The sequence below is a fragment of the Psammomys obesus genome, unplaced genomic scaffold (genome assembly GCF_907164565.1).
Source record: "Psammomys obesus unplaced genomic scaffold, mPsaObe1.curated_primary_1811, whole genome shotgun sequence".
NCBI lineage: Eukaryota > Metazoa > Chordata > Mammalia > Rodentia > Muridae > Psammomys > Psammomys obesus.
The window spans coordinates 42195567-42220866 of NW_026592118.1; the positions used below are offsets into that span (position 1 = coordinate 42195567).

The window sequence follows — 25300 nt, forward strand, 5'->3', positions numbered from 1 at the left end:
AGGAGTAGCTAATTTACATAAGATTTAGACATCAAATCGTTGCTTCTCTCCTGTAGAAACGGGTGCAAGTTAATCCATAGAGGGTTGTTTATAACCAAGACTCAATAGTGGGTTAAACACATTCATAGTGAGACCACGGAAGGCTGGTGTGACAGCTCGTTGCCGTAAGCTTTAGGATGTTTGACTCATTGCTCCTTCATCTCTAGGTTGTTTCTTGTCACTCACCTATATAATACAGCTTGTTCCATCTACATTCCAAGCAGAATGAAAGAAGGGGGAAATGGGTAGACCCCCTTTTAAGGGATTTAACATACGTGCTCCACAAATTAGCTGTGAACACGTCCTGTTGGCCAGAACTTAGCTGCTGTAGGCACACCTAGCTATAAGAAAGACAAGCAGGGTGGAACTTCATTCAGGATGACTATGTGCTCAGAAAAAAATAAAAACAAAAGCATTCTATAGCTATAAGAGAAAAATGGAGAGATAGACAGCGTGCTCACCACCAAGTCTACTCACTCAGGAGCAAGAATTAATCGTCCAGATAATATTTTACCTTTTGTGAGATCCATAATTTGAATGTTCTGCCTGGATGAACACCAGACAAATGCTCTATGTAGACCTCTCTGACCACAATTTCATAAAGACTTCTGCACTATGAAAAGAGAGGGTGCACCTTTAAGCCAGCTTTATTCACCAGCCATAAAATACCTTAATAAATTAAAGGAGGCAGAAGCCATTGATTCAGAGATGGCTAACAGGGCATTTTATCTCTCCTAAGCAACAATTTTTAGAGTACCCTACATGTTTGCTTTTTTTACAATTTTAACTCATGCAGTATCTTTCAGTAGACAATCTCAAGAAGCTTTTATAAGCATCAATTAACTAAACTTCACAACACACTTGAGAACTGTATATTAATACATCCATTTGCATGGCAGGGAGCCAGATGAACATTACAATCAAGCAATATGAGCTGACTTGGTTTCCGCCGTGTTAGGACATCACACAGGCAGCACTGAAGGTTCCATGGCACTCTGATAACTGCCTTTATAGTTACCCCAGAGATAGTGTTATTCTATATTCAACATAAGCAATCCATGCCACTAAAACAAAGAGAAAAAGGAAGGCTTTATTTTGGAATGCACTTCAGCTTAAAAGAAACTGACATGTAATCTGTATATAAATCAAAGGATAATGATAAAATTGGAAAGATTTTCATCATGGAGATTTTTAGCACTAAGCTTGTAATTTGTCTCTAGATTAAATTTGAAAAGGCAACTGCTAAACTTGAGTTATTTGGTTCATGTGTCAGGAAAGGGTAGTGGATATCTGATTTATTTGAATGAAATAATAAACTATGCATTATATGTTTTCTGAACCTTAGAGATTTGTGTTGAATAAATAATAAAAATGATAGTGAAATACAAGCATATTTATGGATTCACCATCTTTGGTATGACATTTCTTGACAATATTTAAAATCCCAAGGTTTGTATAAATTTCATGTGTTTAAAGATTTTTCTTTTAAAATACAAGAGTTATAACCATGGGTCCTTATGGGCCAGATAACCCAATTTCAGACTCTAAGTGAAAGTTTATACATTGTGGTTATTTCTAGCAGTCTGGTCTATGTCCACAAGGCTGATGTCTATGCCTCAGTTTGACACTCAAACATGATAGGAGAAGCAAGTTACTTTCATAGAAATGAGCACGTGTCTAATCCAGCAATAAGCATCATGAGTTGATGGAATAGGAACTTATAACAGTCTCATCAAAAGCCTTTTCCAAAGCCTCTTTCTGTAGATTTTTTTTTATGACCCTCAAAAAAGGGCAAGGTTCTAAAGTGCTTCAAAGATGCTGGTTTTTTCACATCACTAGAACATGATAAATATTGAACATTTCTCCTAGCATATTTATCCTAACTAGGCTAGTAAGTAGAGCAGGGGCCTATGGCTCCCTTCTATCTGGCTCACCCTTTCCTATGGACTGACATGGTCAAAGTACTAGCAAGCCTTTATAACAAGTTACCAATCAAAGCCAAAAGTCTAACTGTATAGATTATGTTGTTTGGTTGCAGTAGGTAGAGGGGTATATTTTGAAAGTAAAGCTTACCTTTAATGACTTATCCTTAAAAGAAATTCTAGTCATCAAAACCTAAAAACTGTGGGAAGTCTCTTTGCAAAGAAGAGAGAGAGAGAAACAGAAAAGTTAATGGTCACTGTGGCTGCATAGGAGATCACTTTGTCTCCTGGGAAGAGGAATCTTTCCTGGAAAGAGGACTCTAAAAGATGAGACTCTTGTTAAGAAGGACTCATATCTCTAAGTGGGTTACCCAATAAGTGGAGCTGGGACTGTCTCTGGCATGAACTCAGTGGCTGGCTCTCTGATCACCTCTGCCTGGAGGGGTACAGCCTTGCCAGGCCACAGAGGAAAACAATGCAGCCAGTCCTGCACCTAGATTTTAGTTTTGTGCAAGGTGATAAATATTGATCTATTTGCATTTTTCTACATGTAGACATCCAGTTAGACCAGCACCATTTGTTAAAATTAGTACCAGTGCTACCTCAAGATCCAGCTATACCATTCCTAGGCATATATCCAAAATATGCTTAACTATACAACAAGGATATTTGCTCAACCATGTTCATAGCAGCTCTATTCGTAATAACTAGAAGCTGGAAACAACCTAGATGTCCCTCAACAGAGGAATGGATACAGAAATTGTGGTACATTTACACAATGGAATACTACTCAGCTATTTAAAACAAGGAAATCGTGAAATTTTCAGACAAATGGTGGGAATTAGAAACGATCAACTAGAACAAGGTAACCCAGAAACAGAAAGACACACATGGTATATACTCATTCATAAATGGTTATTAGACATATAATATAGGATAAATATACTAAAATCTATACTCCTAAAGAAGCTAAACAACAAGGAAGACCCTAGGGAAGATGCTCAATACTCATTCAGAAGGACAAATGTGATAGACATTGGAAGCAGAAGACAGGAAACACAACAGGAGCCTACCACAGAGGGCCTCTGATAGAGGTATTGAAGAAGCTGAGACTCATAGCCAAACTTTGGGCAGAGTGCATGGAATCTTATGAAAGAAGAGGGAGACAGAAAGACCTGGAGGAGACAGGAGCTCCACAAGGAGACCAACAGAGCCATAAAAACTGAGCCCTGGGAGCCCTGAAGAGATTGATACCCCAACCAAAGACAATGCATGGAGAGAACCTCAAACCCTGGTTCAGATGCAGCCCATAGAGTCTGTCTCCAAGTAGGGTCCCTAGTAAGGGGAGCAGGTACTTTCTCTGGCATGAACTCAATGGCAGGCTCTCTGATCACCTTCCCCTGGAGGTGAGGGAGCAGCCTTGCCAGTCCGCAAGGAAGACCATGCAATCAGTCCTAATGAGAAATTGATAGGCTAGGGTCAAATAGGAGGGGAGGAGGACCTTCCTATCAGTGGACTAGGGGAGGGGCATAGGGGAGAGAAGAGGGAGGGAGGGTGGGATTGGGAGGAGACAAGGGAGAGGGCCATAGCCAGGATATAAATTGAATAAATTATAATAAATGATAATAATTTTTAAAAAGATGAAAAAAATTAACACATAGACATGAACAATAGATAGTTCCTGACTTCAAAGAGTTCATAATCTAAAAGGAAGATAGAACGATGTTTTTCCAAGCAGGATAAACCAAACAGATGAGAAAACCAGAAAGCCTGTGGGCACAAGTATAGAAAACTGTCATCTGGCTTCCATGACAAGAACTATATGATTCCAATATGCCTTCCTAAACATAAAGAGCTCAGTGCTCTGAAACTGTGAGCTAAATTCATTCCTTCAAATTATTTTTCTTGAGACACAGACAAAGTTAACACAGTAATTTATTAAGTCCAAATACCCTAGTGGAGAAATGGCCCAATGATTAAGAGAATAAAGTCCTTCTCAGAAGAAGAAATACAAACAGTTAAGAAATACTTTTTTTTTTTCATTGTCTAGGAAGTACACATTCAAACTAGTTTGAGATTTCATCTTACCCCAGTCATAGTGGCTAAGATTAAGAAAATAAAAGCAATGAATGTTAGTAAAGATGGTGGGAGTTAAAACTGGTGCAGCCACTATGTAAATCCTTGAATCAGTTCCTCAAAAAACTAAAAATAGATTCGCCATATGACCCTGCTATACCACTCCTGGGCATATACCCAAAGGACTGTTTTGTGCTACAGAGACACATGCTCATCCATGTTCATTGCTGCTCTATTCTCAATAGACAGGACATGGAAACAGCTTCGATGTCCATCAACTGATAAATGGGTAGAGAAGATGAAATGCTGATACACAATAGAAATTTTTTCAGCTGTAAAGAAAATAAAATTACGAATTTTCATCTCAATGGGTAAAAAGGGAAAACATTGTACTATGTGAGGTAAGCCAGATCCAAAAAGACAAAAAAAAAAAAAAAAAATCACATGTTCTCACTCATATGTGTACTTCAGTTAGCATCAAATGTTTGTATTTGTATGTTTAAGAGTACCTATTGGGTCCAGAAAACGAGAAAGGGGACATTAATGCGGAGGATTAAAAAAAAAAAATCTTAAGGAAATGGAGATAGTCAAACACAGGTAATATGAAGGAGAAAGAGGGTAACAGAGAAGGTGGTTCTGATTTAGAAGGGGGGTGAGAGGGTGGGGTGGAAGAGGGGTCTCAGAAAGGATAGCTCATGCTAGTGAGGTTTGAAAAATCCATACGAAAAGCTACTGTTTATGATTCTTCTGTGTGTGTGTGTGTGTGTGTGTGTGTGTGTGTGTGTGTGTGTGTGTGTGTAGAGAGAGAGAGAACTAAATAGGAGTAATCTTATATGTGGATGATGCTCCTCCAAGAAGCCATAGGATGCCAAATAAAAATCCCAGTGCCAGGTGTGGGATGCCTTCCCTCTAGTTGTTGGCTGGCTATGTCACAGAGGCCCCCAAAAATACTGACTAATTTTCATATTACCAGAAGAAGCTGTGAAGGCTGCTAGGAGAGAAAAAGACACATTCTTACCTAGCTGGGAACTCTGGGGTTTACAATGACAAGCAAAGGATGATAGTCCCATTTGTACAATAGTGGCCTGGATGTTTGGGGGTAATCTAATATTTCTTATTCAATTTAAGATTCACTTCACTGAAAGAAATATATACGCAGTACTGTAAATTGGCCAAGAACTCATAGCTAAGGAGCCCACAGGCCCCAGTGATGAACCAACCACTGTTAATCTGCTAAATATACACAGTATTAAACTGTCCTCTAAATTCTATTTACAAAGCTTTGTACGGCTCTCAGACCTCATGAGAGAGGCTTCTTCATCATGCAGTAAACTGAGGCTAACATCAGAACGCATAACTAATCAAAGAGCATTAAATAAGTGTTTGTGGAGTGCTTGCTCACAAATGAGACATCTATAGCATGCCACACCTTCTCCTGCAAGGCTCAGTGACCATTATGGAAGAGAGGCTGGAAAGAGCGTAAGAGGCAGAGGTCAGGGACCACTCGGGTGAAACCGTTCTGGATGAGATGGGACCACAGTGTTCAGGATCTCACAGCAGCTGTGCGTTGTTGCCTTCATGAGACCTGCACAAAAGGATCAAGCCAGTCAACACGTGGAGGGCTCACAAACCCCATCCCTAGCTATGGAGCTACTGAAAGCCAATGGATTCTGAGGGACAGATAGTTTTCTTGAAGGATGTGGTCCCTGACAGACTGACCATGTTCCAGAGAACTGCCCAAACTCATTAATATATATTAAGCGCAAGCTAGACAAGGTGGGTTATTGTTTTAAAAGAAGACACCGAATAGGTAGGGAGTAGGAGGATCTGGGAGAAGGAATTAGAGGGAGATTTGGGGTGAATATGTTCAAACTATGTAGTATGCATGTATGATTGATTTGAAAGAATTCACACACACACACACACACACACACACACACACACACACACACACACTGAGAACCTCTTTTTTTGTATCAAAGGAGTCTAAAATACCAGCATGAAGAGAATAGTTACTTCATGGTTTTGTTATTTAGGAAACTGGTATCAAACAAATAGCACAAATTTCAAGTGAAATTTGAAAAAAAGCTCAAGGGAGATATTCTACCCTCCTACCACTGAAGAATAAACTGTAGCTGATGTCATAGCTCCCCACGCCAGTCACTTTGCTGTCTGCTGTTCTGTAGCACAGACAACTGGGTTCTCCCATTCAAAGAGCACAAGCTGAATTCCAGGTGCTAACCAGACAGCTCACACCTGGAGCTCTCTGAGTTCCCTACCATCATAAGACTGAAGCCCTCACTGAAGTCCCCAGGAATGGGGTACAGCTGGGCGAAAGCATAGGGCTTCAAACAGTTCAAACACCAGAAGTGTGGCTAGAAGATAATGGATCTTTGTCTTTCAGTCTAGAATCGCACTAGCACCCAAACTCTTAATCAAATATTCAGGACAAAACAAACAAACAGACAAACAAACAAACATTTTCAGGTCAGGCAGTGGTGGCTCATGCCTTTAATCCCAGCACTTGTAAGTCACTGGAAGGGGGAATCTCTGAGTTCAAGGTCAACCTGGTCAACAGAGTGAATTTCAGGACAGCCTCAGATTTAAAGGGTATCAAAAATTTGCCATCATATACCTTCTTTTTAAAGATTAATAAACTAATTGCTTAATGAACAAAGCTTTAAGTGGTGTCCCACAGAACACAGAATAAACCAAAAAAAAAAAAAAAAAAAGCCTTAGGGCCCTGGGAAACACATAGAAATGCCAATCATCTCCCTTCTTTTGTTAAAGATTGATTTCTTTATTTTTACTTATTTGTCTATTTTATGTGTATGTGTGCATGGATGTGAGCCATGAGCATGCAGGTGCCCACAGAGGCCGGAAGAGAGCCATGGATCCCCTGTAACAGGAGGTACAGGTGGTTGGGAACTATCTGATGTAGATGCGGGGAACTGAATCCTGGTTCTTTGCAAGACCAGCAAGCATTCTTTTTTATTTTCTATTTTTTTATTTTTATTTTTATTAATTACAGTTTATTCACTTTGTATCCCCCTTGTAGCTCCCTTCCTTCTCTCCTCCCAATCCCACCTGCCCTTCCCCTTCTTCACCCATGCCCTTCCCCAAGTCCACTGATAGGGGATGTCTTCCTCTCCTTCCTTCTGATCTTAGTCTATCAGGTCTCATCAGGACTGGCTGCATTGTCTTCCTCTGCGGTCTGGAAAGGCTGCTCTCCCCTCAGGGGGAGGTGATCAAAGAGCAGGCCAATCAGTTCATGTCAGAGACAGTCCCTGTTCCCATTACTATGGAACCCACTTGGTCACTGAACTGCCATGGGCTACATCTGTGCAGAGGTTCTAGGTTATCACCATGAATAGTCCTTGGTTGGAGTATTAGTCTCACAAAAGACCCCTGTGCCCAGATTTTTTGGTTCTGTTGCTCTCTTTGTGGAGCTCCTGTCCTCTCCAGGTCTTACTATCTCCTCCTTCTTTCTTAAGATTCCCTTCACTCTGCCCAAAGTTTGGCTATAAGTCTCAGTATCTGCTTTGATACCTTGCTGGGTAGAGCCTTTCAGAGGTGCTCCGTGGTAGGCTCCTATCCTGTTCCCTGTTTTCTCCCTCTTCGAATGTCCATCCTCTTTGCCTTTCTGAATGGGGATTGAGCATCTTAGCCAGAGTCCTCCTTCTTGATTAGTTTCTTTAGGTGTACAGATTTCAGTATGTTTATCTTATATGTCTAATATCCACTTATGAGTGAGTATACACCCTATGTGTCTTTCTGCTTCTGGGATACCTCACTCAGGATGATCTTAACTGAGTCATCTCTCCAGCCCCCTATTACCCCACTTCACACCTCCTGACTCACACCTTTCTCTCATGTCCCAACAAGGCACAAAGTTCTCCTTATTCATCATTGCCTTCCTGTTTCCTACTCAACCTAAATTCAGGTTCTCTAGGTTGCTCTGCCATCATGACTAAACAAGTGAATTTTCCATGTCAACTGTCTTGAGCTTTAGGGCCACTCTAAACCCATAGCCAGCTCCCAAAGTTCTGTGGGTGAACCTCTACTTTAGCCCAGACTCTTTAGATTTGATTCATACCACATGACCATGTACAATTATAAATGAACACCCCTTGACAAGGATTAAATTGTCCTTCAGCAATGGAGATCTTGCTGTATATTTTAGAATTTTGCCAAAATTAGACATCCTTCCTAGTTTAGGTCTTACTTCATTATTGTTGATTGTCACGTGAAAGGAGTTACAGAATCCTAAGACACAAATAGGCGCATGTGAAGTCCTATCTGCCTGAGCAGCCAGGAGCCCTAACAGTGGCCAACTGATCTCAGAATGGCCAAAGCTCTTCTTCCCACACTTCAGCCATGGGCCACGAGAATGATCAACAAACATTTCCAAGAGGAGCAGTATGTGAATACTGAGGGGACATCAGGCGCAACCTTTTTGCTTAAGACCCATGAAATGTGTTTTCTGCAAACCATTTCCATACCTCACTTTGACAAGTTTAATGGGCCCATCCAATCTCAGTTTCTCACCTCATATGGAGCATTAAGCATGAACTACTCTTTGCCTATACAACAAACCATATCTAGCTTTCATGTTATCTTAACAAAGACAGATTTATCACAAGAATTCTGCACACATTGTATGTCTCTCCCTTTGTGTAATGTGTACATGTCCTTTGGAAAGGAGATACCAATCTCAGTGTGACTTCCTTAAGAATAATAGACACTGTCACAGTTTGTTAATCTCATTTGTCTCCCAGGAGAACGGAAAGATTATTAATTACCCACTGCAGGTCAGGGGGTCATTTGGCCCATAAAGGCCATTTACCCAAGACTCCCTCAGGACACAAACTGTTGGAAATTAGATGGACCTATATACCCTGCATATGCTGGCTTTGTTCTCAGAACATGATCTCAAACTTTTATTATGTCTACAGAGCATGTGTAGGGGACACAACCCAATTTTCAGAGTTGTTCGTGAATTTCAAATTTTTGTACATACATAGAGATGAAGGATTTTAAGAAATCTTATGGACAGCTTTATTTCTGGTTCCTTCCTAACCAAGCAAATATAGAGCTGGGTCAGCCTGTGTCTGCAGCAAGGCATATACACTGGATATATAGCACTCTTAAAAGATACAGGATATAGAGGGGGAACAAAATAAGAAATGGAGTGCAGAGAAAAATGAGGGTGGATAACAGACCTGGGGAGAGCAGAGGCAGAAGGACAGAGGGCCTACAGAGAGAAGAGAAACCATGGGTGGGGACATCTCTGTGATAAGCTGGAGACCTACAACAGGGCAAGCTTCTGGGAGGATATGGGGGTCACTCTAGCTGAAAGTCCTCATAACAGGGGTCATAGAAACCATGGAAGACACCCTCTAACTAGACAGGACTCCTAGTGGAGGAAGAGGAACAGCAACCCACCCTCAAAAACCTCAACTCAAAATTTACCTTGCCTACAAGATGTGCAGAGATAAAGATAAAGCAAAGATTGAAGGAGTACCCACCAATGCCTGGCCCAACCTGAAGCCATGCCATGGGAGAGAGCCAATCTGGGACACTATTAAAGATATTCTTCTATGCTTGCAGATAGGTGCCTAGCATAGCTCTTCTCTGAGAGGCTCCATCCAAAACAGATGATTAGACTCACAGCTAGACATTGGGTGAAGCATAAGGAATCTTGTGAAAAAGTGGGGTGAAGGATAAAAGGACATGGAAGTGACAGAAGCTCCACAGGAAGACCAACACAACCAACTAACCAGGGCTCAGGAGGGGTTGTGGAGACTGAAGCACCAACCAAGCACCATGCATAGACTTCACCTAGGCCCCTTACACAGATATAGCAGATGCTCAGGCTTCATGTGGGTCTCCTACTAAGGGGAGCAGGGGCTGTCTCTGACATGGACTCTGTTGCCTACTTTTTGATCACTCCCCCCTGGGGGTTGCCTTGCCAAGCCATAGGGGAAGAGGACCCACTCAGTACTGATGCAACTTGATGAGCTAGAGTAAGTGGTGGAGGGCTCTTTTTTTCTGAGAAATAGGAGAGGGGGAGAGGGCATGAGGGAGGGAGAGACCAGGAGGAGAGGAGGGGGAGGTACATAAAGTGAATAAATTAATTAATTAATTTTTTAAAAAGATACAGAATCCCTTCACCCCGCTGAGAGCTTTTCTCATTTTCTTTTCCTTAGCACTCTCTGATCCACAAAGTAGAAGTTAGAGAACACCACACAAATTAATATATCATTGGGTTATGCTGTCACACACAAAAACAGCTAATTGTAATACAGTGTGAGATATGCTAAATTAGGAGTATGAAATGCCAATGAAAAATAGACAAAGCTGCCTGTCAGTCAAGAAGAAGACCAGTCAAAGAAGCCTACCAATATTAGGTTTGGACTTTGAAGGATAAATCAGAAACTGCCATGTGAATAAGACAGATGGTACTGTAGGATGGCTGGGACCACCTTCCTTCTGGAGGAAAAAGATCCTATGGCCTCCTTTGAAGACTTTGTAAGGAAGTCAAGAGGCAAGAGCAAGTACAACATTCAAGGACAACGTTTACCTTCCAGTTCTCTCAAGGTTGTCGGCTTTTCTGTTACTAGCCTTGGACTTAAACTTCACCCTGTCCCCTGGGAAGAGGCAGAACAAATTGAATATGTTGGATCTGCATTGTTGCAAAAAAAATGACCAAGAAAAGGCAACTTGTAAAAATGAAGGTTCCTTTAGGTTCATAGTTTTAGCTATTTTAGTCCAAGATCCATTGGCTTCACTGAAGATGCACATTCCAGTGGGGACTGTGGAGCAGAGTGGAGTTCCTCAGCTCAGCATGTGGTTTAGATGTTGTCTTAGGGCTTCTATTGCTGTGAAGAGACACGATGACCATGGCAACTCTTACAAAGGAAAACATTTAACTGGGACTGGCTTACAGTTCAGAGGTTCAGTCACTTGTCACCATGCCAGGAAGCATGGCAGCATGTAGGCAAACACAGGGCCAGATCAGGAACCAGGAGTTCTATGTCCTGATCTGCAGGCAGCAAGAAAAGAGAACGACATTGGGCCTGGCTTGAGCATCTGAAACCTCAGTGTCTGTGCTCAGTGACACACTTCTTCCAACAAAGCCACACCTCCTACTAGTGCCACTCTCTATGGACCTATGGGGGCCATTTTCATTCACACAACTGCAGGCACTAAGAGAAAAAACAATGTGTCTCGGGCCCCACCATCTGTTTTAAGGACAAAGTGACCTATAACCTCAACTCTGAAAGTTTCTATCACCTGCCAATAGCATCACCATCTGGAAACCAAACCTTTCCCACATGGTGGTGGTGCTTGGTGGTGCTTAGCCAAGCCATTCTAATAAGCAAACTTCCTACTTAGTTTAGAATCTGGGCAGTATATCCTGTTCATTCTGTGTTGGTCTATTAATGAGGAGTATCATCAGGATACTGAAACTGGCCCCCTCATTTAATGGTTCCATATTCCCACAGGAGTAAATTTTTTTACTCCTACATCAGTCTGCTCTATCATTTCCCACTGCCCATCTCTAAAACATCAGAGGTATTTTTATGACTCGTTCTCTGTGACCTTGAAATTTCTTGGACACTATATTATATTAAAACATTCACACAAACACGCACTATAAAATTATGGTTTTCAACAGCTTTCAAGAACTTAATGTTGAATTTCCTTGACATTTCTCAACTAGACTGACAATTTCTCCCATTTGAACACATTAAAATCATCATTTTGCTGGCAGTCACTGTCAGAGACCTAGGGATCTGACTCAAAATCTAAACTGTTTCAAGTTGTAGGAGTTGTGAATGTAAAATGTGGCAGTTTACAGGGTTTTGGTTGAACCTCAATTATAGCTTTAAAAACATTCGGTCCAGGAAGCAAACCACCATGAGTAATCCAGAAGATAGAATGTATCACGTGGGTTGTTGAAACAGCTCCATGGATAAAGGAGCTTGCTGCAAAGCCCTGATGATCTGAGTTCAAGCCCTGGAATTCACGGGCTAGGAGAGAGCCGACTCTCCATCTTCTGACTTTCATACATGTGAATGACAAACACACATGAACATGTGTGTGTACACAAATTCACACTAAGTAATTAAATGAATAAAAACAAAAATTCATTATAGTAATTGAATCTTACACAATTATGGAAAAATCATGGAAGGTATGAACCTTACGTAAGGTTCGGACCTTACAAATGGAGAAGAAAAAAGGAAGAATCACAGAGAATTCAGACCTGGCAGGGGTTCTGAGAGCCCTCCCTCCCTCTCTCCCTTCCTCCCTGCTGTGTGACGGGGTCTCAGAGCCTCTGGATAGAGAGTGGCTCATCATGTTCTCTGGGAGTTCTTGGTAGTAACTGACACAGCACAGTGGCACTTTACCGGGACAAGACTACCATGAGGACAAGGCAAAGATGAACTGAAATCTGTTGACATCATACTATGTGTCTCTTACCACAAACAGGTGACAAGACACTTCAAGAAATAGGGCAGTTGCTTCTCTCATGCCTCCAAGAATTGATCAACTCCAACTTGGAACTACTTGAAAATAGATGGTCTGACATACCATGGCTCTGAAAATAACCGAGTAGATAGTAGCTGTACTCATTGACTTAATGCTGAGACTTCCAGTAGTCAGTCAGTGTGAGTAAGTGTTCCTCCTCAAACTAAGAAGGTCCCAAATGAATGCATGCTTGTAGACCACTTAAAGACACACACACACACACACACTCAGAGAAAGATAAAACAATAAACATTTCACCCTGAAATTTTAAAAACATAATCGACACATTAAATTTATATCTCTCTATGGTTTACAATATGATGTTTTTGTATAGGGGAGGGAGAGGACCCTCTCTGCCCAATTTCTGTAACCTTTACCTGGTTCTGTGCGTTCTACACACTAAGCCTCTAGCCTGCTTACTTCCCATCTCAGTATCCCAGCAAGCTTTCATCATTGCTCTTTTGCATTAAAAAAAATAATAATAACAATGATCTTTGTCTCTAGAAAACTGCCTTGGTCTCACCTTGTTCCAAATGTTCCATCAAAATGGGATGCTCCACTAAAGATAGCATTCCAGCACCAAAGCCCCAGATACCACTGGAGAACTGGTCCCTGCTCCTTCCCTCTCATCCAAAGCCCAGAGGAACTCAAGTGCTTTCTGTTACAAAGCAGAAGGGTATTTCACCTATAACCTAGCTAAGTTCTCTATACTTAAACTCACCTCAGGTTGTAATACCTAATATTATGCAGGTGTCATGTAAACAGTGGGTACACAGACTACATAATCAGCAAAAGTTTGTGCACCTACCGCCCTCTTCTAAGATTTAATTCCCGAACCTACTTCCTCTTGTAAATACAGTCACCTGCCAAAATATTGCTCACTCACTACAATGGGGACCTTCGTGGTCTTCCTTACAGTGTCTTCCAGGGCACGTGGCCACGAATTTTCCTAACAGTGAGCAGTGCTTGCCAAGTTGTGTCATGTATACTAATTTACATGTCTGCTTCATGCCAGGAGTCCTTAATGTTACAGACCACGACTGTTGCTTCCTCGTAGCCCCAGGCACGAACAAATTTCCCTAGCACATGGAAAGGGCTCAATAAACCTTTGGATAAAAACCTACTTGATCTATTTCAAGATTTGATGTGTTTAAATATTTTATTCCATACTTACAGCTGCTTCAGTACAAGCTATGATTCCCATAAAACATGGGTTTATGTTATAAGAATTGATTGGTGTGGGGGTAATTCAATAAAAGCAAATGATCAAATATTGAAAGTCGATATAAATCACATGATTTCATTGATCAGCTTAAGATTATTTCTAAATATCAATTTCACTGGTGCTATTTAAACTTTTGTTCTGTCATCAAAATATAGAACAATACGGCGCTCAAATGGCTCTGTAGATAAAGATGCCTACTGCCAAGCCTAATGACCCAAGTTCAATCTCCAGAACACACATAATGGAAGGAGAGAGCTCCTGCGGGTTGTATTCTGACCCTTACACAATCTGTGGCACACACTCACAGATAAGTGTTTATAAACGTTTTTAGAGCATGTGACAACAAAGAAAATGTGCTTTTTCTTTAGTTTAGATTGACAATCCATTTGTTGCAGTAGCAGGGAAAGATCTGACAGTCCTTGATAACAGCTCTCGAGTGGGGGGGCTCAGACCAAAGCAGATGGACCTGACACTTGGGGAAAGCTTTAACAAGATGTCTTTGCTAATTCAGGTTATACACTCCTTGAAAGTTCCTTCGGCATAAGCTTACAAGCTTGCAGATGATTTTGATCAGATCTGACAGTTTTGTCTAGAAGTTAGTTTGCAATTGCCTCTCTCGAAGTTCGGTTGGGGTTTGCTGGATTTTGTTGGAAACTCAAGGATGTTTACAATAGGCCAGTGAACTAATTGTACTGTGTCATTGCCAACTTTCTGCTCCTGACCCTTGCTTGTGTGCTTATTTCTTTAATTCATCATTGGCAACCCAAGGTTAGTCCAGAGGTACTGCTATTTCTCTTGTGTGTTTGAGGGTATATTAACAGTAATTATGTTTAGACTCTAAGGTTGTTAAACAAAAGGCCAAACTCTTGCCAATGTAAAAGTGTTGGAAAGTCTTTTCAATATAACCACGCTTATTATATTTCAGAACATATCAATCATGTCTATGAGTTTTAATAATCCTAACCAAACCCTTCATTCCATCATTTTTCAATTTCATAAGACTTACATAATTCTCCTTAAACTGTTCAATTTTGTAGCCATTTTCAAATTGCCTAATTTACTTTTGGACTCATCAAATGTATTATTCCTAAAAGTCGATTATTTAATTATTTATATTGGAAAGAGAAAGGGACTTTATCATATTTGGACTGAGCAGTAGTTAATAAGAACCACACACTGAAGTGCTTTCTTTCTCGTGGAAGACTCCTTCTACTCAAGGGAATCCAGACATGAATTGCTCTATTTGCTCCTCATGAAGCGGTTTCTACAAAATCTTGGTTGGAACTTAGTATTTTTAAAATCTTTTTCATCAGGGTCTTAAAGCCTGTTTATAGCTGAAGAAACTGATCCTTGGGATTTAACTGCCCAAATACTCATTGCATTAGCAATGAAATCCAGAACTGCAGTAATTATGCAAAGACACACAGAGTTTTTTAGATGATTAGACACAAACAAATGCTAATCCACAAATTATGTGTGTGTGTGTATGTGTGTGTGTGTAAGTATGTGTACACTGTGTGTAGAGGGCAGAGGTGTAATCCAGATTTCTTCATCAACTGTTTTTCACCTTACTTTTTTGAGACACAGGATCCCTTTGGCTTTCAAGCTTGTTTATTCAGTTGAGTTGAGTGGTCAGCAAGACAAGTCTCTCCACCATCCTAGCGGTAGGATTATAAGTGAATGCTGCTACCCAGCTTTTACATGGGTCTAACCTCAGGCCCTCAGTGTTGTACAGAAATCACTTTACTATCTCTCCAGCCTTCCAAAAAGTCATTCATTTTTATTAATATTTTATTTCCTAAGATAGATTAAACCCTTTATATAAGCACTGAGATTTTAAAAGATTTCTTTATGAAGATGTCTGAGGATTTCGTGCATACCGTGTATTTTAATATTCACCCTACTCTCCACCTCCAACTCTCCCCAGTACCCCCATTTCACTACCCCAACTTAATTTTATTCTCAGTAAGTAAAAGATAACTTACTGAGCCCAAGTACTGCTGCTTATATGTGTGTAAACGTAAGGCCACTAACTAGCGCATCGGCAACCAGGAGCTACATTCTTGAAGAAATCTGATGCCCCGTCTCCCAACCCCACTCCATCAGCCAACAACTTCCAATAGCTTCATCGCTAGGAATGGGACTTCTTCCTTAGACCCTCCATATTGGGACTGGAATGTTGACTCGTTTGATCTTGTACAGGTCTTATGCCAGCAACCTTAGCTGCTATGAGTTTGTGAGTATTACAGCTACGCTGTGTCCAGAATACACTGTTTTACACCAGAAACCGTAACATCTACTCTTACAATCTTTCTGCACCCATCTTCCATGATAGTCCCTGAACCTGAGGTGGGGATCGGGGGGGGGGAGGGGGTGGAATATTTAATGCATGGCTGAGTACTCCACAGGTACTTATTCTCTGTACTTTGACCAGTTGTGAATCTCGGTTCTAGCCACCATCACCTTAAAAAGAGAGCTCCTCTGATGAGGTTTGAGAGCTGTACCACTCCGTGGGTATAAAGATTAATCAGGGTTTGGAAGGCGATTTGATACTATGTCTATTTAGCAAAGTAGGAGGAAGAGGTTCTACCCTAGGAGAGTATGAGCTCCCAGTGAAAGGCTCTTGGTCAAATTTGTAGATCAGACATGAGTAATGAGTTTTAAATCAACTGATGGGAGATGTGAACTAATTAAGAAATACCTGTTCTCTATAGTGCTGCACTTGATAAAAATGAAAACAGTCTTTTCTAAAACAACAGTTTCACCAATTTACCACAAAGTAAAAGAAAAAAAGAAGAGACTATGGCTTTGAAGTGGGAGGTATTGACAGAAGAAAGGATGATGGGAACCTCATTTTTTTTTAGAATATAATTTTTTATTTATTACAGTTTATTTACTTTGTATCCCAGATGTAGCCCCCACCCTGTCCCCTCCCAATCTCACCCTCTCTCATCTTCTCCCATGTCCCTTCCCTAGTCCACTGATAGGGGAGGTCCTCCTCCCCTTCCATCTGACCCTAGCCTATCAGGTCTCATCAGGACTGCCTTTCATAGTTTTCCTCTGTGGCCTGGTAAGGCTGCCCCCACACACACACAGGGGGAGGTGATCAAAGAGCCAACCACTGAGTTCATGTCACAGATAGCCCCTCTTTCCCTTACTAGGGAGCCCATTTGGAGACTAAGCTGCCACAGGCTACATCTGTGCAGGGGTTCTAGGTTATCTTCACGAATGGTCTTTGGTTGGATTATCAGTCTCAGAAAAGACCCCTGGGCCCAGATTTTTTGGTTCTGCTGCTCTCCTTGTAGAGCTCCTGTCCCTTCCAGGTCTTTCTATCTCCCCCTTCTTTCATAAGATTCTCTGCACTCTGCCCAAAGTTTGACTATGAGTCTCAGCATCCACTTTAATACCCTGCTGGGTAGAGTCTTTCAGAAGCCCTCTGTTGTAGGATCCTGTCTTGTTCCTTGTTTTCACCTTCTTCCGATGTCCATCCTGTTTGCCTTTCTGAATGAGGATAGAGCATCTTATGATAGGAGCCTCTTTCCAGAGCTTTTTCCAAGTCTTGGCATTCATTTCTGGTTTTCTGGAAGATGGGGAGGATGGCAGACTCTCCAAAGACTCTGTTAGGACTCCCTCCTCAGCAATGGGTGCTTCCTTTCCTCCCCCACGTCCCTTGTGTTCCTACTCTGGTTTAGGTGTAGTTTGTCACAGCCATGAACTAGAAACTTGGCCTCAGTGTGGCTGTACTGCACCGTGGATCCTCTGGGAAGCACAGCTACATTAAGTCACTTAGTTACTGGGGCACCAGTTCCAGAAGGGGTTGATGCTGGTGGTATGGAGTCACTCAATTCTCTTGAAAGTGGGTTGTTATAAACCAGCCCATCCCATGCTTTCGATGCAGCTTTTTTGTGATGTCTGATCCCTGTGAAATTTTTTCTGCCATGTTGTGATAAACAGTGTATAGAGTTTTTTTTTTTTTTTTTAAGAAGTCCAACAGTTGAGACCACCCGGTCTTGAAGCTTTAGCTTCTTAAACTTTGATTTAAAAAAAAATAAAAGAAAGCTGTCATATTTATAAAGTAGGAAGCTTCAGATATTTACAGAGCAACAGAAAATGTACTGATACAGGCCTCAAAGGAGAACTCAGAAGTTGTAGAAAGAAAGATATGGGATAAGCATATTCCTTTTTTTCACATTCAGGGAGTCTCTGCCCTGCCCTGACTGCCCAGGACCTTTGCTCCAGCTTGTGAAATGATGCTCAGATGGACAACATAGAGGAATCAGCTCCTTTGTTCCTTGCTGCAACTTTAGTCCAGAGGATCAGGCAAGCAGAAGAGGAATGGTCTTGCCCTGAGCTGCAGCTGACTCTGTGGCCAGAGAAGAAAGGAAATCAACAGACAAGAGTAGGCTCTGCCTTATTCACCAGCATCCTCACAGTTCCTGTTCATTACTGTGGGAGGCTCAGTCATGAAAACAGCAGCCTTGTGACCTTGGATAAGCTACAGGAGCAATCTGAGGCTGGATTTCCAGCCTCAGTAACACCTGGATGATGCATGGCCTGGAGTTTATCATGAGGACATAAGAAAAAATTCCAAGTTTGTGTCAGATATGTTGAGGGTTATTAGGAAATTACGTGTGAGAAAGGCAGAACCGTTATGTTAAAATGAATAAATCAAACTACTAACAAAAGGTCAGCAACATGTTGGAAATTCTCACTCTGCATTTTTCTACCTATGGCTTACTCAGTCTTCTGCGTATAACTGTGACACTTGCAGACTGTAGCCAAGCAATTCTTTAATCAGGCTCGGTCACATCCTAAGTGGTTCAATAGAGAATATTTTTGGAGATGCAGACATCAGTGAATGGCCAATGCAAAGCCACTCCAAAGCATTTCCTATTGAGAGGGCCCAGTTCTCACCGTCAGCCACAACTGACTGCTTTCCTGACATTGCCTTCTCTCTAAAGTCAGGCTTCCCAAAACGTGTTCTCCAGTGAACTGATTTTACACAAAATTGCCTCTGCAGATATTAGGAGCATAGGCAGCATTCTGTGGTGAACGAAGTTTGGAATATGGTGGGGGAAGTGAAGCTAAGAAAGATTTTCTCTTTGTTTTGTTCTCTTTTCTCACATATGAATTTTCAGAAGATTTATTATTCTGATGTATACAATGTGTCTCCCAAAAGGTAACAGAAATCCTACACTTCCAAATTTTATTTACTCTCAGAAATTGCACAAGGAATGATCATCTAAATCTTCTATTGGTTTTGGTTTAAATGGTTTTGTTGTTGTTTTTTAGACACAGCAACAGAAATGATAGGACATGAGGAGCAGGAATGCATGAATACAGCATGTGGAGTCCAGGGTCATAGACTCTACTGCCGATACCAGAGCAAGATGCCAAGAGCCAAAATCTACATGCAGTGCAGGAGAGGAGTATAGGTTGGTGACAAACTGAAAAGGCCATAGTTTTTCTACCATGATTTTGAGCTCTTTAAAGAATATAGGTGAGGAAACTCTGGCTGTTAGTGCTGGTTGAAGTGCTTTCCCCACAAACAGGAAATCTGGGGTTAAGCCTTCTGCACCAGTGCTTGCATCAGCTTCTTCCATGGTGACAGAATGGCTAGTTCCCCTTCAAACACCACTTCTGAACTTAGGAAAGCAAGGAAAAGAGGTGGCACCGGCTTCTTTTTTTTTCCCTTTAAGCAAGAAACCAAAGACACCATCAGATTTCACCTTGGCAGAGTGACACATGTCACCGGACCATAGCTAGCTGCAAAGGATTCTGGGAGTGCGTTTTTTTTTAAGCCTGAGGAGGGAGGCAGGGAAGGGAAATCTACTTGGGAACAGGTGCTGGCCTAGCCGGCCAACAGCATTGGCCACAGCGGTTTGGTCTGGTTCGGAAAATACCAGCAGACCTTCATCATACAGTGTGTCACCCGTGCCACAGACCCTTAGAAAGTCAAAGAACAATCAGGATTTGCTGCAAAAGAGTGGAATTGAGGGTGTCCCACCATTTTTATAGAGTACTTGCTCCTATCATTCTTAAGATGTGGGATGCTTTTCTAACAGACCAGTCAAATGGTGTGTAAAAGCTACACAGAGCTCACCATCACTTTTTTAGTCATCTTATTCTTGGCTAGCTTTATAAACTATTACTTTCTGGTTTATGGTTAATATATCAATTCATCTTAAAAACTGAACTGAAATTTGTCTTTGAGTAAAAACCAGGAAAATTCAATTCTAAAAACATATAATAGATTTCTTGCATGTGTAATCTACTTTTCAGTTTGTTTGTACTGCCTTTTTTTTCTTGAGACTTTATCCAACTTTAATTGTTTTTATTGTTGTTGTTCTGTTTTTCTATTTTTATCATAGCACTCAAACTAAGAAAACCTGTTAAGGCAACAATGTGTGATATAAAAAATCCAGTTAACATATTGCTATGGAAACCAGGAAATAGAAACAACACTCTAATCATTCATTTAGACAACCATGGTGTGTTTGTGTGTGTGTGTGTGTGTAAAATTAATCTATTTACCCTCAGTTGAAAGATGTTAGAAACTTTAAAGTTAATCGAGATGGCCTTTTTAAGGCCGCATACCCTATAACCACCAACACCAAAATGTTTTAGAATGAGCTCCAGCCTTCATTAATGACACAGTATTTGGAAGGGCCGTGTTAAATCAAGCTTGCCTGGCTGCAGCCACTGGACAGAGTGGAGACCCTTGAAGGAGGTTTGAGAACTGGGTTCTAACTCTGGCTCTCAATACCAGCTATGTGGCCTTCCTAAGAATTCGTTGGGACTGTTTTATGCATCTGCAAAACGATTCCACGCAGGAGTCCAAAAATGTAATAGGAACTTTCCTTTTCCATCAAACTGAAGAGCGGTGAGGTAAACAGCTCCGGGGACTGAAATAGCTCTGTCTGGTGTCTGGTAACGTACCAAGCACACAGAGCGTTAATGGGAACTGTCTGAGCCCAGGAAGTGCTGCTTTCCTACTCTCCACTCTGTGCGTAGTAGGGCCGCCCGCACCTGCACATGCCAGTCAGTGGAAAGACTCTCCGTAAGCAGCAGACACCTCTGTTTCCCTTAGCAAATCAGCGCTTAGGACAGTCGGAAAGAACTCGAGTTCCAAAGGCAATGGATTCCTTAGATCTGCTCACCTTGCTGTACCCTGGTAGGTAAATGTGAAGTTTCAGAAACGATCCTAACAGATGAATCTTCACAAGTTAAGCGCTGCCCCAAACCTTTTCCAAACATCTGGGTGTTAGATATCCGGGACTTGAACTTAGGAGTTGGTTTTGTTAATCGCCATTTGTCCATTTAATCAGCTTGTGTCCATTTGTCTATTTAATCACTCTGTGTCCGGCCATGAGAAAAAGTGAAAGTTAAACGGAAGCCTCTGCTGGCTTAAAACTCCTGGGGTTCCTCCAGAAACCCGAGTTATTATTGCAGGGGATAATGGCTGCAAAATGCAGTCACCGGGACGCTCCGTCCGCGCACCCCCACCAGCGTCGGTGACAATGAGCCCCCGGTTTTCGGCGGGGAGAGGATCTCTGTCCACGCGGGTGAGCGCTGGGCCGCCGCCGCGGTCGTGGGAGAGGCTGCAGCGCCCGGGCGCGCCGGGGGTGCGTGCGCTCGGCGCGGGTGACATTCGCCGCGGGAGCACCAGGAGGGGGAGACTCGGGGCCGCTGAGCTCCCCGGGCGCCCGCTCCAGACTCCCCAGCCGGGAAGGAGGAGGAAGCGCCTGGCCCCCGGCGAGGGAAACTTCGCCTCCACCTAGAAAGTTTCACCTTGGCGGGGGCGGGGGTGGGCGGGGCTTGAGGAAGCGCGACCCCCCCTCCCCCGGGCTAGGCTTACGGGCTGCAGGGAAGGCGGGGACGGCGGGGACGCCCCTCGCCACCGCCACCAACCGGACCAGGGTGGTGCGAGTCGCCACCTCGGCCCCCCGGAGGGACCGGTGGGACCGACCTAGAGCGACAGGGACGGGAGAGACACGTGCTGGGGCGGGTGCCTAGATCTCATCGCCTCCAGCCCGGACGCGCCCGGGCGCCGCCGATGCCCGGCTGAGTCACGGGCCGGGCAGGGCGCGTGTGGGAAGGGGCGGAGCAGTCCGAGGGCGCTCGGCGGGGTTCGGCCCGGGCCGCAGGTGACCCGGACGGCCTCGCCGCCGTCCGCTGCTCCCGAGCCCCGGCTGACCTGGTGCAGAGCCAGATGCCGCGCGGCCGCTGACTCGCCGGAGAAGGGCGGAGCGCGCGGGTGGTCCCGGCCGGCTGACTTCGCCGCCGCGCGCTCCGGGCACCGCAAGGTACAAACTCCAGCCGCGTCCAGCCCGCACCCACCCTCTCTCGGCACCTCTGCTTTCTTTGTTCCACTAAGGGAACTGGCTGCCGCTCCGGAGGGCAAGAACACCGAGGTGGGTGCGAGCTCGGGGGGCGAAGGGGCTTCGGGAACTGAAGGGATTGGGTAGGGGGTGGTGCAAACTAGGATTGAGCTTGTCGCTTTAGGAGAGCGTTGTTGGTGGCCACCTGTGTGACTCAGGGGCGCTGGGAGCATTGGGTGCTCTAGGGCTGGTGTGGCTCTGCAAGTTTCACCGTAGGGGTCTGACTCAGCCCTTACAAAAGGGATCGGTCACCCTGTCCAGGGTGATGCAGGCAAGGTTTGAGCCCAGCTATTTCCTTGTTCCCAGCCCTGCTTTATCTGCTTGCTTGGGTCTTTCCCAGGGGCAGGTGTTTCTGGGATGGTCTGAATTTTTTATTCCTGGCAAACACGAAGACTGTGTGATCCATCATTTTCGATCCTACTTTATCTTTTTGCTGGGACTCAGTAGAGGTGAAATACATTATAACCAGAGGTCAGGCAGTCTGGCTAGTACCAGTATAATTATTAAAACACCAATGAAAGTACAATGCAGAATTTACTCCAAACTGCGGTTTCCCGTTTCCTACCTTTTATGTTTAGAAGAGCCATTTGCTAATTTGGCAGTTGGCAAGGGTTCTAGGGGCTCACGCATGAATGCTTGTCCCTTATCACAGGCTTGTGTTCAAAGCAGCTCTGGGGCAGAATGAAATACTGTCAACTTTCTTAGGCAAAATAATCAGGAGGCTCTAATTGCCAAGTTAAAATGGTCCATGACTGTGAGGAGATGGTAAAAGCTGTAACTGGAGAGAATATAGACGGAATTTTAAGAAGACTGTTTGCATTTTGCAGCATTGGGTGGAGGTTTATTCTGTCGCTTCCAAAAGCCAGCCACACACACATTGCCATGCAAATGGATTCAGAAGAACATTATTTTCCTTTACAGCTCAACTATTATAGCTGACTAATGAATTTCTTCTGCATGAAGATGATCTGAAAATGATGTACATGGCATTTCCCTTTGCTACTGGGATATAAATTGTGTTTTTATGGGAACAGTGTTAATATCGCCTGGATTATTTACAGGTGTATAGCTTTTCTCTCCAGCTGGAAGCTTACCTGGCTTTGTTCTCAAGTGTAAAGTTCCATTGTGGAACAGAAATGAGGTGCTGTGGTCTCTGCCATTAGCCAAGGCTTATCTCATCTGAACAGATAAAAACACACAAGTGCGCTGTACACCTTCAATAAGAAAGCTTAGGGTTCCAAAAACGTGTTCCGACAAAGTGTAATAGGTGCTTAAAACGTTGTGGTCAGTTTCCAAACTCACCAGTGCGTTAGTCAATAGTTATTAACTTACCCGTACTCCGCTGTAAACAAGATGGATTTATCATGTGTCCAGGATGCTCAGGCAACTACTGCCTTTGTTCCTGATCATTTGCAACAGGGCCTTTACACTTGGGGCGCGTTATGGCTTTGAGAATCCGAGGGAAAGCCTTGTCTGCAAAATAAAAACGTGAAAATATCGACAGGCAGTGAATATGAAAGTTTAACATTTGTGTTACTTTAAGTCTAGAATGAGAGGAAAATAACAATTTTCTCAAGAAGGCAAATACCTACAATTTATGACTTCTAAGACCATGTGAACAGTGACACGTGTTTATCTTCAACTTTTCAAAAAAAATATTCTAATGAAGACTGCACTTAGAAATATATTTTTAAAGGTCAATTTCCAGAGCTGTTGAGAGAAATAAACAGTTTGAAATAGAGCTAATCTGATTTTCTCTTACAAGTGTGTGCAGTAACCTCAGGTGAAGGTTTTCTCAGATGCAGTTTTCTCAGAAAGGCTTGCGCTTTGTGTGACTGTCCAGGTGCTACTATGTGCTCTCACACCCATGGTCAGGCATGGCTAATCATGCCTCCAGATCCCTTCCCTTTTCCGTACCCCTTTGCTCCTCATCTCCATTCCTTGGCTTGACTCCCATTTCATACAGTTTTCTGGTTTATTCTTCACTGATGTTCGCCTCCGTGTCGTCAAAGCCATCCATACTTCTTTCCCTATCCCTTGGGGATAGAATTGTGCACGGGTGTTTTGTCTGTGTGCATGTGTGTGCCTGGTGCCCATAGAGGCCAGAAGAGAGCATCAGATCTCCCGGAACTGGAGCTCCAGACAGTTGTTGAGTGCGGTGGGTAGATGCGGGTACAGAGGACGCAGCCCGCATCCTCTGGTAGAGCGATGAGTGCTTATAAACACTGAGTTGTTTCTCCAGACTCCCTGTGATATCCTTCAGCCTATTATGTTTGTGCCTGGAGCACCCAAAGTCCTTATCATTTTCCCTTAAGGGACGAAGTGAAGGCAGAGACTCAAGTGTAAGGGGAGTAGTTTCCTTTTCCTGACAGGTGCATGTTGCAACTCTTGTCAGATACTGAGCCTTCAGGACAGAGTCTCATGACTTTTTTCTCAGTGCAAAATAACATGCAACTCTCAATAATATGCAGTAGATACAGTGGCCAACGCCAGTTTGGAATCATTTTGATTATGAGTTCTTAACACATACTGATTCACAACTAAACTCACATTTTTCTTACCAAAAATAGCAAAGAAGTTTACTGTGAGCATTATCTGTGCTGGTTCTTGTAGAATATCTAAATGTGGGGGAGGGAAATAAAATGCCCTTGAGAAATTTACGGTCTAATTGTGTAGACAGATATTACACATACGAAATAGAGCTTGAATCCAAAATTATTAAGGAAACGTTATGTGAAGAAGAAGCTCGATCATCTCATTTGTTGAAGACTGCAACATAAAGACCTTAACAGGCCTAAGCTGCTTCTGCTTATTTAATTCTTCATATCTTCCAAGCTGAGCACAGCTCATCCTTAAGGCTTCACAGTTCCACACTGTAGACTAAGGAGCTGGCTTGAACCTCACTTTGTGCTTCTCAGCCATCCCATTCCCAGCCATTAACAGAGCTTAGCTCATGCAAAATCTTCTACTGAGATACGGGTTAGACACCAAGATGAGTATAATATTTCTAAGCCCCTGATCTCTCTCTCTCTCTCTCACACACACACACACACACACACACACACACACACACACACACTCCTTTTCTCTCCCTCTCCTCTTCCCCCTCCTCTGCCTTT

The 25300-nt window shown here is 42.9% G+C and overlaps 1 protein-coding gene across 9 annotated transcripts in view; it reads left to right on the plus strand.

The window, feature by feature from the left end:
* Positions 1–21812: 21812 nt before the first annotated feature.
* The window catches only part of Met (MET proto-oncogene, receptor tyrosine kinase), a 114809-nt gene continuing 111321 nt past the window's right edge, over positions 21813–25300 (plus strand). For 6 of the 9 annotated variants that reach the window (XM_055612696.1, XM_055612705.1, XM_055612697.1 and 3 more), the window contains exon 1: positions 21813–22214. The gene's annotated coding sequence lies outside the window, so the exon portion shown is untranslated. The remainder of the gene's footprint in view (positions 22215–25300) is intronic. The other 3 variants (XM_055612701.1, XM_055612702.1, XM_055612703.1) reach the window with 1 other exon arrangement.